Raw genomic sequence first — 14,074 nt, 5'->3', positions numbered from 1 at the left:
CTGCGGATCAAGAACCAGCAGACCGACACCCGACACTACAACCTCCGACGACGCTCCATCGAGTGCCAGCCCGGCGACCGTGTTTGGGTATGGACCCCGATACACCGACGAGCACTCAGTGAGAAACTACTCCGACGCTATTTCGTAACCTATAAGGTCATCCGACGTATTGGCGCTCTGGACTATGAGGTCGTGCCAGACGACATTTCGCATTCACAGCGGCGCCGCGCACGATCTCAAGTTGTCCATGTGGTGCGCCTTAAACCCTTTTACGGACGCTGACGAACTTCCTTATTTTTGTTCTTTTCTTTGCTACGAGTGCTTTTGTTTATTACTTTCATTTGTTTGCAGCATCGGGTCGATGCTTTTTAAGAGGGGGGTAATGACAAGTGTACTTAGCTTTATCAGGTGACCACGTTTCGCCACCTATCAAATGTTATCGCACAGCGCAGGACGCGCCTGCATGTAAAAGAAGTTTCTGGAATGTGATCGATGGTTCTGTCCACTGTCTTTCACCGCAACTTGTGTATCTGATTGCATCTATGCGCGACGCGAATAGTGTAGAACTGTGTGGAAGACACGTGGGTCCCAGCGGGTAATCTGGAACGTTCGACGACCGATCTATAGACGCCGACGCGCTTGACCCGCTGATCAGATTTTCGACGATCGCCGACCGTGTTCGCCGCTATCGTTGTGCGATATGTGTAGCCTGTTTTGTGGGCACAGGTTCGCCCAATAAAAGCTAGTTTTGTCGTTCACAGTATTGCTACTGTGTTATTCAACGTCACCCCCACGTGACACTAATGATAACTGAGACTTGGTACTACGACGGCTGTGATAAGCCTTGGTTTGACGGTGAGTTGTGAGAGTTGATGAGACGGTGGTGTTTGTATGTTTGTGAAATGTTGTCGAAGATATGAACTTGTTTCTAATTTTTCTTTAAAAACTGATGGCTTTGAATTTGTAGCACTTAGAAGTGAAGTAGTACTTATGGCTGTTACATACCGTCCTCCCGCTGGTGATATCATGAATGTTTTGAATTGTCTTGAGGCTTTTTTGGATTATATCTGCTCAAATAAGTTTGCTCACAAAAATAAAACCTTAACATTTTGGAAGACACTCCTCGGACATGAGTTCTTATCTCGTGCCTTCACTCAGCTGGTTTCACGAATGTAATATCAAGGCCAACTCGTATCATAGTATCCAGTTCCTTATTACATCTACTGATTACAAACGGTGTTTCTACCGACGGTACTATATGATGCGACATAAGGGATCACTGTCCAATGTTCGTGCAATATCATCCTCATGATCAGCCTGTTTTATGTCCACTGTAGGACGAAGGCCTCTCCCTGCGATCTACTATGGCCCCTGTCCTGCGCCAACCGATTCCTACTAGCGCCCGCGAATTTTCTAATTTCATCGCTCCACCTAGTCTTTTGTCGTCCTCGATTGCGTTTTTCATCTCTTCGTACCCGTTCTCTAACCCTAATGTTCTAACTATTATCTAACCAGCGCAATATATGACCTGGCGAACTCCATTTTCTCCTCTTGATTCCAATTAGAATATGACCACATGGGTTGCCGAACAAGTCTCGGAGCATTTGCTTAAGCTAATCGCAACTGGTCAGCTCATCTTCGTGCACCCGAAACCAAACTCGAGGTGTGCCACCGAGGTAAAAAACTCTGAGCGAGACGGGAACAGCCGAATAGCAAGGGCTCGGGCCCTCCACAAACAGTATGGCGAGGACCATGAGGTGGTCTACGCGGACGCGGCGGAATATGTGTCAGGCTCCCGTATGGCCCTGGCGGTAGCCGACAATCAAGCGAAGCATCAAACCTCCAGCTCAATTATCACCAATTCCACCACAGAGGCAAAAGAGGCAGCCATCGCGCTTGCTCTCATCTCTACATCTGCCACAGAAATTATCACTGACTCCACATCGGCCATTCTCCACTATACCAACAGCTACATATCCCGCAACGTTGCGCGCTTACTACGCTTCTGGCAGCCCCGGCGCCCCATAACCGTAATCTGGACGCCAGCACATGCCGGCCTCCCCGGCAACGAGGAGGCAGTGGGAGCCGAGCGCCCTCTGCGGGTCGGGGAGTGCCTGCTCGCCTGCCATGACAGTCTCTCGCACTACCGGGACCAACGGAGGGAGTACACACTCCCAGCCCCATCCCTCATCAAAAAGCAGGCCGCACACTGGCGTCGACTACAAACTCGGACTGCTCCATACCCCACACTACTACATGCCAGATACCCAGACCAATTCCCCTCAACATGCAAACTTTGCGGCAAACTAGGAGACTTCCTGCAAACCCTCCTCACATGCCCCACCTTCCCTCATCCCCCATCACCTGCCATGGCGGTATCTTACTGGGAGACTCTTCTGACCTGCCCTTCCGCTCAAGACCAGTGACGGATCATCTCCAGTGCAATTAGGACGATTGCGCTTCAAGGACTCTCCTTCGCTTTGTAAGGGTGCCCCCTCATAGCTAGGCAGCGTCCAAGCGCCATGTAGGGGGCTTCGCCCCACCATTCATCTCATTGGCAATAAATGTTTCTACCACCACCACCACCGAGATAACAGACTACGTTGGCGAGCATGATAGTATGGTCCCACCAGTTATTGCAGCTGACGTATTAGTACAGGCTGCTTTAGTCCTCGAAGCCTTCCCCGTCTTTGCCCGAGAATACGCCAGGATCACGGGTAGCGGGGAGAGTGATGTAGGTCATCGAAGTGGCAGCAGGTGTCGGATGTGGTTGAGTCGAGTTGTCATTGCCGGTAGGCATGAAGGAAGGCTCGACATGCCGTCCACTGCGAAGCTCCGTGACGAGGTACTGGGATCATCCGCCTCTTCCAGATATGTTTCGTAGGAAGACGCAGATGAAAAGCTATATACAAGTATATTTACAAGGTAATACGCCGCACTTAATTGTCCTAAAGGCAACAGCCCGCGCTAGCCTCCAATCGTCGTCGTCGTCTTCTCACTGCTCGCCTCTTCGTCATTGCAAATACTGTTCCATAGCCCTATCTTTTATACCCGGTAGCTCTCTGATCCAAACCGCTCTCATTCTGTCTCTTACGGTCATGCCTAGAAATCTTTGTTCCATTCAACTATCGCTCTTTGCGCGGTCCTTAACTTGTTCTTAAGCTTTGTCAGCCTCCAAGTCTCTGCCCCATATGTCAGCATGGTTTTGCACTGGTTTGCACTGGTTTTCACTGGTTTACACAGGTTTTACACCTTCCTTTTCAATGATAACGGTAAGCTTCCAGTCAGGAGCTGATAATGTCTGGCGTATGCAATGCAGCCCCTTTTTATTCTTCTCTGAATTTGCTTCTCATGATCAGAGTTCCCTGTGATTAATTGACTTAGGCAAACGTACTCCTTCACAGACTCTATAGGCTGACTAGTGATCCTGAACTCCTGTTCCCTTGCCCAGTTATTATTCATTATCTTTGATTACTGCATACTAAGCTTCAAAATCGCTCTTACACTCTCTATCTCTTAGGGTCCTCAATCATTTGTTATAACGTGTCTGCAGCGTTGCTGATGAGAACAATGTCATTAGCAAACCGAAGGTTGCTGAGGTATTCACCGTCAATCAAGATGTCAAGGTGTCCGAACCTGATGAGGTTGCGCATGCCATTAAAGGCATAGCAGATGATGCCTTCCACCGCCTTGTGTTCGAAAATTATTCCACTGTGCAATCCATTATTCCCGAATGCCGGCGGTTTGAAAAAGCCAAGAGTCGCCGCATTGCCCAGCCATTTCCCCGTCTTCCCAACAGGGCTGCTACGTCCACCTGCAAAGACCTCCACAGTCAGCCCACGCCCAATCGCTCTGATGACATCTATATATCATCGAACATGAAGTTGCCAAAATGCTTTCTCGAGACATCATCGAACCTCCTTGAACCCCTGGGCATCACCTGTTGTACTAGTTAAAAAGAACGACAACAGTTGTGCGATTTTGCGTCGATAATCGATACCTCAACAAGGTAACAAAGAAAGACGACTATCCGCTACCACGCATTGACGATCCCCTGCATTGCTTGCATGGAGTACAATATTTTTCGTCCATCGACCTTCGCTCCGGCTACTGGTAAATTGCCGTCGAGGACGTGGACCACGAGAAGACAGCTTATATTACTCCCTATCACCTGTATCAGTTCAAAGTGATGCCTTTCGGTTTATGTAATGCCCCGGCCACATTTGGACGCCCTTATCATGGACGCCCCTCCTACACGGTTTGAAGTGGTCCATCTGCCTGTGTTACTTGAACGACGTGATCGCTTTTTCTCCGACTTTTGCGAGACACCTCAAACGCCTATCGACGATCCTATCTGTTTTCCGTCAGGAGGGCTACATCTAAATTCTTCCAAGTGCCACTTCGGTCGTCGAGAAATTGCTGTGCTCGGGCATGTCGTCAATTCTTCTGGTGTACGCCCTGATCGCGATAAAATACGGGCAGTGAAAGACTTTCCCGTGCCAACATGTGCCAAGGTTGTTCGCAGCTTCTTGAGCCTTTGCTCCTACTTCCGTCGGTTTGTCCGAAATTATGCAAACGTTGCACGCCCTCTCAATCAGCTCCTCAAGTAAGACGCCGCATTCATTTGTGGCCCTGAGGACGCTGGTGCTTTCACCGAGCTGATTGGGCTGCTTACATCCCCGCCCATTCTCGCTCACATTGACGCGTCAGCTGCAGCAGAATCCTACTGATGCCAGTGGCCACGGTATTGGAGCTATCTTCGCACAGAAACAAACAGGGCAAGAACGTGTTATTGCATACGCCAGCCTCCTTCTTTCCTCTGCGGAGAGCAATGATTCTATCACCGAATCCCGGCCACGGCGGCCGCATTTCGATGGGGGCGAAATGCGAAAACACTCGTGTACGTAGACTTAGGTGCACGTTAAAGAACCCCAGGTGGTCGAAATTTCTGGAGTCCTCCACTACGGTGTGCCTCATAATCAGAAAGTGGTTTTGGCACGTAAAACACCATAATTAATTTTTTTTTCTATCACCGAACGCAAGTGTCTGGCTCTCGTTTCGGCAGAGGGTAAATTCCGGCGCTGTTTGTACTGCCGCCAATTCACAGTTATCACTGATCACCACGATTTGTGTTGGCTTTCGTCCCTCAAAGATCCTTCAGGGCGCCTGGGCCACTGGGCTTTGCGCCTTCACGAATACAACTATTCAGTTGCATACAAGACCGGCCGGTTACATCAAGTTGTGGACTGCTTGTCGCGCCATCCTTTCGACCTTCCTGACGTTTCTGCGGCCGGCATAAGTGTCATTGGTCTCTCCCTGGCTGCTTTTCGCGATATTGGAGCCGAACAACGTCGGCACGCCTCTTTGCAACACTTTATTCAACGGCTCACTTCAACGACGCCCGTTCCTTCCCTTCGCATGTTTGAATTTCAAGATAGTATATTGCACCGCTCTAACATGAGCCCGGACGGCACTGACCGACTCTTCGTTGTGGCTGGGCGTCTGCGCCAGAATATTCTCGCACAGCTTCACGATGTACCGACTACAGGTCACTTTCACGTGTCACGGACTTATGACCGCGTTCATCAGCGCTTGTTTTGGCCTGGTCTATTCCGTGATGCCTGCCGTTATGTCGCTGCGTGTGACCTTCGTCAACAACGCAAAAAGCCGACGACATTCCCTGCTGGTGGCCTTCAACCACTTGACATACCATCAGAACCGTTCTTCCGTGTAGGTGTTGATATTTTAGGCCCTTTTCCTACGTCTGCTTCGGGAAACAAGTGGATTGCTGTACGAACGGACTGCGCCACCCGATATGCAATCACTCGGGCTTTTCCGACAAGCTGTGCAACTGATGTCGGCGACTTTCTCCTAGAAAACGTCACCCTTCACCACGGCGCCCCTCGACAGCTCCTCACTGACCGAGGCCGTTACTTTCTTTCTAAAGTTGTCAATGACATTCTACACTCGTGCGCCACTAAACACAAACTTGCTACTGCTTACCATCTACAAACGAACGGTCTAACTGATTGTCCCTACGTCGACTTGTCGCGTCGCAGGACAATCAGCGGCGCTTATACGACGCCCGCCATCGTGACGTCCATTACACACCCGCTTCAATTGCTGGCTCTGAAGCCAGCCTCGTTGCCGTTTTATTCATTGCTTCTATGTCATCATCTTCTCTCTGTTGTAAGGTTCCATATTTGTTTACAAGTACCAGCAATAAATGCTTTTAGCCTTACTCCCTCAAAGTTGACCTGTTTATTCATCAACAATTTTATTTTCTGTGTTCAAATTGAGGTGCATCCTAGCCTTCACTAACATATGATCACTGCACTTTACCCCACCTATAACTTCTACAACCTGCACTATGCTGGGATCGGCAGAAAGTATGAAATAAATTTCAGTTCTTGTTCCACCATTAGGGTTTTTTGGGGTCCACTTTCTGTTGCTACGCGTCCAGAAAAAGCTATTCATTATTTTCAGCTTATTCCTTTCTGCAAATTCTACCAGCAACTCTCCTGTAGGGTTTCCAGAATCGACGCCATATTTGCCAATTGCTTGTTCATCCACCTGCTCTTCCCCCACTTTTTCATTGAAGTCACCCATCACTACAGTATACTGAGTTTGCCCTTATCTCACCGGTAATTCCACATCTTCATAAAATTGATGTGTTTCCTCATCGTCATGACCTGATGTTTGAGCGTAGGCTTGTACTACTTTTAATCTATACCTCTTATTAAGTTTGATTGCGACTAATGCAACCCTTTCGTTAATGCTTAAATCTTCGTCAATCTTGCCCGCTATGTCTTTGTGGATTGGCAATCCTACCTCTTATTGTTTTTTTAGCTGGGAGATCTCTATAGCAGAGCACATGACCGTTATTCAGCAATTTATAACCCTTACCAGTTCTAATCTCACTAAGGCCGATGATATCGCGAACAGTGTCTGATAGTTCCTCAAAGAGTCCTGCTAAGCTAGCCTCACTCGACAGAGTTCGGCAGTTAAAGGTCGTCAGGGTCAGTTTCCATTTGCGGGCTGTCCGGACCCAGAGATTTTATGCACCCTATGCTTTGTTACAGGTCTTACCACCACGCTGGTGAGATGCTCCGCAGTTGCTGGGAGCTGAGGGCCGTGAAATTATTATAGGGATCAGAGAGGTTGTGGCCGAATACTTCACTAGAGAGGCCAATTCCTGTTCTGGTGAGTGAGTGGCCTCGTTCAAGCTTAGTTAGCATTCCTTATTTGACTGTACCTGGATTAGTACAGCCCCACTCAATCTCAGCATCTTATGCCGGTGTCAGGTGTCACTGCAAGCCTGCAGAGATAGTGCACTGAAGGATGTCAAATTCAGACAGCTCATATTTAAAAAAAAGGGGGGGTGGGGAGCGATTTGAACTTCCGATTATCGCAACCGAGCATTCAACATAGCTCAGTCAGACATTCCCGCAGGCGGCGAGGCTACCTTATTGTCAGGACGTTCGGCCCAGAGGGCCCTACATGCCTGATAGGTCCGGTGATTTGACCGCCCTCTGCGAGTCATAGGTTGCACGACATAGTGTCAATTTGCAGCGGTCCTAACGTCGTGTTTCCCGAGTATCACGCACGTACGCGGCCTTGAACGTGCCTAGGTGCACTACATACTTTCGGTTAATTTGACGGCATTCAACACCTCTGTGCAAAAGTAAAGAAGGGAACAGTTTTCAGCGCTTACCGAGAAGCCTTGATCCGCATATCGTCCGATCGTCGCGTCTACCTGTCTCTTGGCATCGGAAAACTAGCGCTCCCGGGTGATGAGCTGTGCCGCCGTATCAATACCGCTGCGAGCCTCACGCGAAGCATGCGACCTTGACAGCTCCCAATGCTGTCTTCTGCATTTCTACAGCTTTGGGAAGCGGTTTTGCTAGAGCTAATGAGAAGGAAGAAATAGCGGAGGGGGGGGAGGGGGCAACTGACCCCGTAGTTTTTTTGGGAACGCTGCGGGCCCAAACACTAGGGACAGGAACCTTCCTGATATTTTTCTGTGTTTCTTTCATGCGGAAATAGCGCATCCTCAAAGTAGGCACGTTATGGCAGCGCGTCTCTGCCGTTGCTGTGGAAAAGTTCTTTACTCGGTTCTATTTCGCCTACATCTTGCATTACTGCATGGTTTAAACCATCTTCTTCAATAAGCTTGTTGTTTCACCTCCGCACTTCCCAGCTAAAAGCTCTGCAACGTTCTGCGACCCAATTTTGCACTCTAGCAAACAGTATTCTGAGCAAGACACGATCACAACTTGATAACTGCTGCATTTTGGAACCACGCCCAGCCCTACATAAATGCGGTTCAGATGGGCTTGCCTTGTACGCTAAAAGAAACATAGCTTGCGCGACATAGCGTAAATTCACAGCGCTCCTAACGTCGTTTTTCCCGAGTCTCACGCACGCACGCGGCCTTGAACGCGCCTAGGTACATGACATACTTTCAGGGATTTTGACGGCACTGAACACTTGTGTGCAGAAGTGAAGAAGTAAACAGTTTCAGTGCTTACCGAGAAGTCGCGATCCTGGTATTGTCCGCTTGTCGCCTCTGCCTGTCTCTTGGCGTCGCAAAACTAGCGCTCGCGGGTGGTGAGTCTTGCCAGCCTATCGATGCCGCTTTCATAAATGTTCTGTATAGTTCCTCACAAATGCAACAGAAACGTCAGCATGAGACTACCACAGTTCAGCATTTCTCTGATGACGCATTGCAAGATTTCAAGCATGTTATTAGGAAGCGTGATTGGTCTTTCGTTTATAAAATAAGAAATGTTCATGACGCGTATCTAAAGTTTATGGAAGCTTTCAAACACATCTATCGGTCTCATTTTCCTTTTATAAGGTTTAAACCGTCAAAGGAAATCAGAAACCCAGGTGTCACAATAGCTCTTAGACGTATGAGAAAAAGGAAAACTAAGCTTTTCGTGCATTCTTACCATCTCGGGCGGATGATTTATTAAAGGAATATGAAGCACTTAAAAATAAACTAAACAGTTATCTTCGAAAGGCAAAGATAGCTTATTATGAGAACGTGTTTTCTAATATCAGTACGAGAAACCCAGATGCTATTTGGAAAGCTATAAACCGTATTCTGGGACTTAGCAAGAAAGACGTCATGCCACTTGAAATTACATTAAACCATTACGCATTGACCGGTTAAATCCTTGCGGATTGTTTCAATAAACATTTCGTTTCCAGTATAGCGCCGGATAATGATATCTCACTAAAAGATGATTTAATTATTGGACGTCCTGAAACATATTTCTTAAACCCACAGATGAACCAGAAGTTTACAGACACTTATGAACCTTAATAACAGTACAGCACTAGCTATAAACAATCTACAGATAAGACCTGTAAAATTTGCTTTATAATATGCTGCCCCAGTACATATTTATATATTGAATGCATCAGTGGAGTCCGGCGAATTTGCACGTCAAATGCAGTGTTCTCGCGTATTCTTTCTGTATAACGGCGGCAACTAAAACATGCTGGAAATATACCGCCCAATATCGATTGTACCAGTATTTGCTAAAGGTTTTGAGAAAATGTTGCGTTTCCGGTTCTGAATGTTTTTTTTTCAATAAGACTGATATTAACATTGATTCCCAGTTTGGTTTCCGGAAAGGAAGATCTACGGAGTTAGCTCTGTTCAGGCTCGAAGAATTCATTTTCGAAAACATTAGCAACAAGCAATATACATTAGGTTTATTCATAGATTTTACTAAAGATTTAGGTTCAGTTGACCACAACAAACTATTGCATAAGCTAGAAATGTATAGTGTTCGGTGCACTCCTCTGGCTTTACTTAAGTCATAATGAACAGATAGATCACAACGCGTCCGTCTGCGCAACTCTCTCTCATCTTCATTTATTCAAGATGTCCCGCAAGAAAGCATATCAGGCCCCCTTCTTTTAATGCATTTATAAATGACATCGTAAACATTGACAAGACAGTGAACTTTATTATATATGCTGATGATGCCACAGTCTTACTGTCTGGCGAAAACGCACGTGGGTTGGCTGAAAAATGTAATCAATTATTAGATAACATTAAATCATGGTCACTATAAAGTAAGTTTAACATTAACCCAAGGAAAACAATGGTAATAATTTTCAGAGCAAGAAACAAGGCATTAAACATTAAACGATATATTATGTGCGCAGAAGAGAAAATCAATATTGTCGATGAACACAAGATTCTTGGTGTTGCATTTTCATCTAATATAAGTTGAAATTCTCACATAAATAGTTTAAAAAACTTTCTTTCCCTACGGGAGTTTTATCGCGTTGTCGAGAAATTCTCAAAACAGTTCTCAATATATTCTCAATACATTCTCAATATATCATGCGCCATTTCAATCACCCAAGCTACTGCAGTTTGGTTCGGCTTACTTCAATACAGCGTAATATAAATAAAATACCACATTTATAGAAGAAAGCCGCCCCTCACATTGCTGACATTGGTTATCCATCTCGGTCCTCCACATACTTTCGCACTCACAGAAAAATTAAAATCCCAGATATGTGTGGGTTTCGCATCCTGCGTTCATTTTACGTCTGGTCTTCTGCATTGAAACACTTCGTTGAGGCTACTGCCTTGCTGCAGAGTGACAGTCATGATATCAATGCTCGTAACGCGGGGAAGTGGCTTATACCCCGTTTTCGTAAAGACTAGAATCAGATGTATGCCTTAAGAGACAAGGCCGGCAATATCATTACTAACAAGGATGAGATAGTTCAAGTGGCTGAGGAGTTCTATAGAGATTTATACGGTACCAGGGGCACCCACAGCGATAATGTAAGTCTAGAGGAATTCGAAATCCCACAGGTAACGCTGGAAGAAATAAAGAAAGCCTTGGCAGCTATGCAAAGAGGGAACGCAGCTGTGGAGGCACAGGTAACAGCAGATTTGTTGAAGGATGGTGGCCAGATTGTTTAGAGGAACTGGCCACCCTGTATACGCAATGGCTCACGACCTCGAGTGTACCGGGATCTTGGAAGAACGCTAACATTATCCTAATCCATAAGAAAGTGGACGCCAAAGAGTTGAAAAATTATACACCGATCAGCTTACTGTCCGTTGCCTAGAAAGTATTTACTAAGGTAATCGCAAATCAAATCAGGAACCCCTTAGAGTTCTGTCAAGCAAAGGACCAGGAAGGATACCGTAAACGCTACTCAACAATAGACCATATTCAAACTATCAATCAGGTGATAAAGAAATGTGCGGAATATAACCAACCCTTATATATAGCTTGAATTGATTACGAGAAAGCGTTTGATTCAGTCGAAACCTCAGCAGTCATGGATGCATTACGGAATCAGGATGTAGACGAGCCGTATGTAAAAATACTGAAAAAAACCTATAGCGGCTCCACAGCCACCGTAGTCCTCCATCAAGAAACCAACAAAATCTCAATAAAGAAAGGCGTCAGGCAGGGAGATACGATCTTATCAATGCTATTTACAGCGTGTCTACAGGAGGGATTCAGAGACCTGGATTGGGAAGAATTGGGAAAAGGGTTAATGGAGAATACCTTAGTAACTAGCAACTTAGGGGACCAATTGCAATGCATGCTCACTGACCTGGAGAGGCAAAGCAGAAGAGTGGGTCTAAAAATTAATCTGCGGAAAAATTAGTAATGTTTAACAGTCTCGGAAGAGAACAGCAATTTACAACAGATAGTGAGGCACTGGAAGTGGGAAGGGAATACATCTATTTAGGGCTGGCAGTGACCGCGGATCCAGTTCAAGAGACGGAAATAATCAGAAGAATAAGAATGGGCTGGGGCGCGCTTGGCAGGCATTCTGAGATCATGAACTGCAGGTTGCCATTATCCCTCAAGAGAAAAGTGTATAATAGCTGTGTCTTACCAATACTAACCTACGGGGCAGAAACCTGGAGGCTTATGAAAAGGGTTCTACTTAAATTCAGGACGACGTGACGAGCTATGGAAAGAAGAATGATGGGTGTAACGTTAAGGGATAAGAAAAGAGCAGATTGGGTGAGGGAAAAAACGCGAGTGAATGACATCTCACTTAAAATCAAGAAAAAGAAATGGGCATGGGCAGGACATGTAATGAGGACTGAAGATAACCGATGGTCATTAAGGGTTACGGACTGGATTCCAAGTAAAGCGAAGCGTAGCAGGGTGGCGGCGAAAGTAAGGTGGGCGGAGGAGATCAAGAAGTTTGCAGGGACGACATGGCCAGAATTAGTACATGACCGGGGTAGTTGGAGAAGTATGGAATAGGCCTTTGCCCTGCGGTGGGCGTAGCTAGGCTGCTGCTGATGATGATATTCTACTACCTGTGTAAATTACTTCCGTGTGTGATGCTTTTAAACATGTGTTATCAGTTTACCTGTAACATGTCACCATGTATGTATGTTCTCCTGGGCCCCTTGAAGCTATTTTCTAGCAGCTTTTAGCCCAGGAGTCCAGCCAGGATAGTTTCTGGCTAATAAAGTAAATTGAATTCAATTGAACTGAATCGCTGGTAGAGGCCTTTGTCCAGCATCATCAGTAGGCTGATGTTCCTGCTTATGAGGATATTGGAAGAGTACGCTACGACGGACTCTACTACAGCGAGAAGCATTCAGAAGTGTTGCAAGAAAGCCTCATATGAGAGGCCCATCGAGGGCGCAAGACCCCCGTCCCCCCGAACCCTTCGCTCTTATGACACGCACGATACTCTGGCAGATACTGAATGCGCGACCGTCATCATTTAGAATTGTAGGCAGTGGAGTTCAGTTTTGAATGGCACTGTTTCGATTGTCTAACATGGTTTTGCTTGGCGCCTAATGTACCAAATTGAAGAGACATGAGAATTACACAGCTTACAGAGTTTCGTAAAAAAAAAAAAAAACTGTAGAGAGCTTTCGCGCTGCAGTCGTTCAGTTATACCATGGGAATCGTAATTATGAATAAAGGGATTTCTATGATCTTCGTGCCCATGTCTCGAAACGATCCTGAGGCTTTGTTTACTCGGCTCTACGAACTGTTATTGTCCGAAGTATGGAAGAAAGCAAACTTACGAATACCGAAGACTGCGTGCCTATTCTGCCTACTTGTTCGTACATACTCTGCCTACGTGCATTATTACAGCGAAATATTGCATTTTTAACGAAGTATGTTGTTAAAAAATATCAGCTTGTCATTCGCAAAGTCTTCGAAGGCCGAAGGACGAGGCAATAACGTAATAACATCACAGATACAAACATCACATATAATATTTTTTTTATTCTTGGTTGAAAAGCAATGACTGATGCTCCCGTACTAACTATTGCGCCGCAGTTGCCCATAGTAACATTTAAAGAAAAATCTGTGACAGCAAAAAATGCCGGCAATGGGGACGCTGCACTCGCCTCTTGGCCGCCGTTGGACGTTGTTGTTGATAGCTTGTGGGACTCGTCGCGGTCCTGGTTATGGCAGCAAATATACGTAATGGTGTCTAGCTGCAATATCACACAACGTCAAAATAAAACAAGCTCGAAAATTTGCCTTGCTCAATTGATGTTGATGAAAAGGTCCGAACACTGACGTTACTCACGTGATAGTTATTCAGCCAACCGATAAACTAACCTGTCAAGACTCAGACCGTCACAACCTGTTCGTGACAATGCAAATACTTCACAGGGCCTTCTTCGTGCTACCGTCACTGTTACTGGCCTGTGCTTTCATCCACCTTGATCGCCTGCATTTCCCTAGAATACACTTTTTTCTACAGTAGACTTAGGCCTACGTATTGGTTCTCGAATATCGGCATCGGATGCGTTATCAATGCATTTCACACACACGCCCCCCCCCCACCCACACACCCACACACACACACATATATATACAGATATATATATATATATATATATATATATATATATATATATATATATATATATATATATATTTATATATATATATATATATATATGTTCCTAAACAAGAACTAGCAACATACAGGAGGGCATGAATTCGTCCCTCAGTTCATAATCTTGCGCATGAAAATACTGTCAGTGGCAAATGACGGTTGGAGCGAGAGCTAGATGTCGCGAGTA

Source organism: Dermacentor albipictus, chromosome 8, assembly GCF_038994185.2.
Source record: "Dermacentor albipictus isolate Rhodes 1998 colony chromosome 8, USDA_Dalb.pri_finalv2, whole genome shotgun sequence".
NCBI classification, from domain to species: Eukaryota; Metazoa; Arthropoda; class Arachnida; order Ixodida; family Ixodidae; genus Dermacentor; species Dermacentor albipictus.
This window is presented reverse-complemented; position numbering follows the sequence as displayed.